At 35.6% G+C, this 5,505-nt stretch overlaps 1 long non-coding RNA gene across 1 annotated transcript; it reads right to left on the bottom strand.

The window, feature by feature from the left end:
• Positions 1 to 293: 293 nt before the first annotated feature.
• On the bottom strand, positions 294 to 4,281 carry LOC125500682. Its single transcript, XR_007278132.1, has 4 exons — positions 4,025 to 4,281; positions 3,181 to 3,277; positions 690 to 790; positions 294 to 348 (listed from the first exon to the last, which is right to left on the bottom strand). It is a non-coding gene; the product is annotated as an uncharacterized LOC125500682 (long non-coding RNA).
• Between the last annotated feature and the right edge of the window lie 1,224 nt (positions 4,282 to 5,505).

Here is a 5,505-nt window from a genome sequence, read left to right as displayed (position 1 = left end):
TGACCGCTTGGGACCTCCTTTTCCCGGGATTTTCGAGGACGCGTATTCCCCTAAGGCCACGCCCCCAAAGACACCGCATCCCCTCCAGCGGGGATACCGCATCTCCGGGGACGTGTCCCTAGGGGAACTTGCGTCCCCGAAGACCAGTTCCCGAGGGCATGCCCCTCGGGATATGACATCCCCTCCAGCGGGGATACCGCATCCCCGAAGACATGTCCTCGGGGACTGGGTCCCCTGGGACCCCGGGGGCGGTGGGAGGCCGCGCTGTCCCAGGGGACGGTGGACTCCCCCTGATGAACAGGGGGAGTCCGGGCAAACAGCAGCTACGGCGGCAGCATCTCCAAGTACCTAAAATATACGAAGAGTGCATTAATAATGACGTAATATAAGAATATGTTATCACCAATACTATATTCTAAGTCAATATATGTTGATTATGTGTTATATTATATCATATGGTAATATATTACTGCAAATGTGATGTTATAATATATTATATGGAATATATTTTCAAAGTGAATTAATAATGAATTAATATGAGAGTATATTATTGCCAATATCATATTCTATGTGAATATATTAATTATATGTTAATATATTACTGCCAATGTGATGTTATAATGTACTGCATTGAATATATTTTTGTTATACACCAACTTTCACCATACTGACTGGTGTTTATTGCATACCTGTAAACGAATTGTGCGATGCCATGTAACTCCTGCCCTTCGGGATTGGAAGTTGAATAGGTACTGCGACGAATTAGCCACCCTGGCGACTGATTGAAAGCCTGAAACAAATGTCCCATAGGAAAAAAAGTAAAATTGTATACCTGAACGTAAAATATATGAATAAATTTATTCAAAATATAACAGCGAAGATTATTTCTAAACCTATGATGAGTTCCCAAATCCTATACTCATAAAAGTTCATTAATGTGTAATTGATTATACCTAATTATTCTGAATTTCAACGACAAAGGATATTTTTAGCAAAAAGTTACGGCGCCAACTTCTCTATTCTGTATACGAGTGAATTTGGGCACCAGATCCAGATTCCTACGATTTCAAAATATGAATAATCTTTCTCATCCCAAAGAAACGGTAGGTATGATCTATCTTGAAATTGACCGAGTTATCGCCAATTTATCGATCTAAAATATGATTAATCAAGGATATCTCGATGGGATTTATTCCTGATTCAATTTAATCGACCTGTTCGTATTTCTCGCACAAAAATCCATAGGAAAAGTGTCCCGCAATCGAGTTCGGAGCTACATCATGTTTTCCCCAAAAAAAACGGTAAGCCTTAGAATTTTTCAAAATTCCAGCTGAAATTGAACTTTTTTTCCCTCAGAACCCCATTTGGTTATCTCATGTATTTTGTTTCCAGAAATTCAAATCTAAGAGCTAAATTAATCTATCCCTAAAATTGACCGAGTTATTGCCGATTTATCGACCTAAAAAGTGACAATCAAGAATATCTCGACGGGATTTAGCGATCGAAGTAATTACCTATGAACTGCAGACGTACAAACTATAATTTGCTTTACATGTGAGATTGCATAGAAATCAGGTTCATTTTAGAATTCAATAAATAAATGAATATATGAATAACTGAATGAATAAATGAATTAACACGTCAATTTAGATAGGATCGAAATCATTACCGAATCATTAATTAATTTAGTTATTCATCCGTTTATTCAATTGATTGAATAGTAAAAAATGCTTCCGAGATGCTAATGAATTAACTGTTGAAAATACTATTAATAATAATTGATCGTTTGATGACTAAAACAGTCTGCAATCATAGACGCGACGACAGCTTTACATGTAGAATAATACAGAAATCATGTGTGAGTTCAGTAGTGAATAAATAAATTGATAGATAAATAACCGAATGAATGAATAAATAATTAAGGGAACACTAGAATGCAGAAGCATCAAAATAATACCAATTCATTAATTTAATTGGCTAATTAATCATTTATTCATTTAAATTAAAAAACAATAAAAATGCTTCCTAAATACTAATGAATATTAATCAACAGTTCGAAATACGATTGATTATAATTAATTGTTTGATTACTGAAACAGTCTGCAATCATAGACGTGACGATTGCTTAACATTGCGAGTGCATAGGCAATATCAGGTATAAATTTATAATTGAATAAATAAATAAATAGATAACTAACTAGATGAATAATTGAATAAATGAATGAACACAAGAATTTAGAAGGATCGAAGTCACACCAATTAATAATTATTAATAATTAATTGGTATATTGAATTGAAAATTTATGCATGATGCCTATATATACTCTCAATGTAAAGCAATAATTGTTGCGTCTATAAGTGCAGACTGTTTCACTGTTAGTTATCAAACAATTAATTATCATGAATAGTATTTCGGACTATCGATCACGACATCAGTAGTCGGAAACATTTTTCATTATTCAATTCATCAAATAAATGAATAATTGAATAACTAAATAAATAAATGAATAGACTAAATAATTAATTCTATTAATCGGTATGATTTCGATGGTTCTCAATTCATGTGTTTATTTATTTGGTTGGTTATCTATTTATTTATTTATCCACACAGACCTCACGGCAATCGTGTACGCAGAGATATGCCGAGATATTTGTTCGAATGACTCCAGAACGTTTTCTCGACGTTAAAATGCGTAACGAAGACGATGAGGTCAATTAAATTAAGCTACTATTGAATCCCGTCGAGATATCTTTGATTTTTCACAAGTCAGATCGATAAATTCGCGATAACTAGTTCGATTTTGGAGATTTTTCACACCTCCAAATTTCACAGAATCGCCCGGAAAATTAGCAAGGACTAAAGTCTTTGTTGTTTTCTCACCACAAAATCATCCGAAATAACTCGTTCAATTTCAGGAATAGAATCATTTGCCTTGCGGTTTTGGATTCCCGAGATCAAAATACTTGAGAATAGAGTGGGAAACTTTAGAAAAAAAATCCACTTTCTGATCTATAAGATTTTGAAAAGTATCTAAGGTAATAGGCTTGGCGTTTTTTAGAGGCAAAAGGTAAAGTCGCATTGAATGTCGATTTTAGTACGATCAGTGAATGTATTCTGACTCCAGACCGCTCCTGATCTCGTTACAAGTCAACGAATACACAATAACAAACATTTCTTACCTGTATGCGAATTTTTCAGCACAACGTAGGTATGGTGGTTGAAAGTTGAATCTCATCGCGAAGGACTAGGCAATTTCGACGTCCGTCGAGTATAAATCTGAAATGCGAAAATATACCAAAAACGGCAATGAGGCATAATTCCAAACCAAAATCACGCTGATACCCTCTCGTAACGTAAGACAAAAGAATTTGTAGGATTCAAACACTTGTCAAAACTATTTCGAAATTAATCAGGATATTGTTAATTAAGTATATTAACATAGAAACATAGAAATGTGTAATGAACTAGATACCTATAGTTGTTCGGATTTCCAACGATAAAAGATATTTCTGCGGCGCAAAATCATGACTCTCATGCTCCCCCAAACAAAAATACGAGGAATACAATGGTAAATAATCAAAGTTTTTCGTTTTGGCGAAAAGATATCAATCTTTCCCACCATCAAGTTCAAACAGTACTCAAAATATATCAAAATTCTGCGTTCCTACCTCAAATTTCTTTGAGACAAATAGAGGACCGATCGGGAACATCGACACATGATGGTCACGATACGAACACATTGCTCACCACTGTTTGAGGAAAAATTTCCGAGTTACGGAATTCACGAAATTTCCAATGATATAGGTCTTTTTGCAGCTACTGATTGTTAGGCACTTTTTCAAAATATGTAGATCAAACTAAACACTACATTTCGAGTTATTATTCAATCAAGACTGGAAACTGGACTCAACGTGTAAAGGATTCGTACGATCTTTCTTTTAGGTACGTTTGAAACGCGACCGGAAAAACTTGATCAAAACATAGAGAACTATGGCGCAGAAGTAACTGCGTACTAATCCTTACCCCGATGTATCTCTTACTCTTTCTCCCCTCTAGCTCCTTCCTTCTCTTCTCCAAGGATGTAAGTAGGCGCTACCGTCGATGTCGCTCCCGATGACCACTCGCTTCGGCTGCTGCGGCCGTACTGCCGTTTCTTCGGAAAAGAAGGATCTACGTACGAGATGCTCCGATGACCGAATACCGAATATTATTACAGTTATTAAGAAAAAAAACGAGTTTTCGAAATTGTGGCGTAATCCAAGAACTGTGGGGTTCAGGAGAAAAATGCCACAGAGGTGAAGAGTTGCACGGGTTCAGACTGGGATTGCCGGAATTTTTTCTAAACTTTTCCCGCGATTTGTTTTTTCATCTTTGGTCGGGACTCTCATGATTGGAGGGGCTCTATTCAAGAATGATGAAGTTGAAGACGATTTATCGAGAAACAAAAATTTGTTCATGTTCGAAAATAAGTCCTAATTCTGATCTCAGATCTTGAGAAATATCTTAGGCTCTAGGCTCGGCGTTTTTTTTTAACAAAAAGTAAGCTATTCGTTCTCATGATTCGAGTATGCTTTTCCTACGTGATAATGAGTAACGAGCACGCTGACGTCATTCGAATTAGGCTATCAACAAATCCCACCGAGAATCTTGGATTTGTCAAATTTTTGATCGATAAATTGGCGATAACTTGTTCAATTTAATAGACAGAATTATGTGGCTTGAAGATTCCGATTTCTGAGGTCAAAATACGTAAGAATAGAATAGTAAACTCTATAAAAACATCTGAATTTTCATCTCAGATTTTGAGAAAAATCTAAGGCCAAAGCTTAACATTGTTTTTGGACCGAAAAGTGAAGTATTTTGAAGATCGATTGCAGGAGATTTTTTCCATGCATTGTTGCGTGAGAAATACGACTCTGTTGAGTGAATTAGGCTAGGCGTAATATTTTCTGAAATGATTGCAATTTTCCACAGCTGCATTTTACGTTTATCATATATACAATACTCACCACATGATGCAAAATTTTCAAATCTGAGTCATAAATTCATCATTTTTTCTAACGGTTTCAGAGATGTGTGATCATGTATTTCGATCCCAAGAATCCGAATCTGCAAGTTAAATTGATCAAGACATAAAGTTCATCGAGTTATCGCCAATTTATCGATCCAAAAAGTGAAAAATCAAGGATATTTCGACAGGATTCATGTTGGACTTGATTTTATCGACGTGTTTCTATTCGTTACGTTAATTCATGTACTTCACATTTTACCCACAAAAAATGGCAAGCCTACAGCCTTGGATTTTTCTCAAAATCTGAGATGAAAAAAGAGATTTTTTTATGCGGTTCCCTATGCCTCTCTCATGTATTCTGATCTCAGGAATCCGAATCTCCAAGACAAACTGATTTAACTATAAAACTGACCGAGTTATCGCCAATTTATTGTTCAGAAAATTGATAGATATACCGATGAGTTCTGATGGTAATTCATGAAATTTGATATCA

This window comes from Athalia rosae, chromosome 4 (assembly GCF_917208135.1).
Source record: "Athalia rosae chromosome 4, iyAthRosa1.1, whole genome shotgun sequence".
Taxonomy (NCBI): Eukaryota; Metazoa; Arthropoda; class Insecta; order Hymenoptera; family Athaliidae; genus Athalia; species Athalia rosae.
Note: the sequence above shows the minus strand (reverse complement) of the source record. Positions and strands in the feature narration are given on the sequence as shown.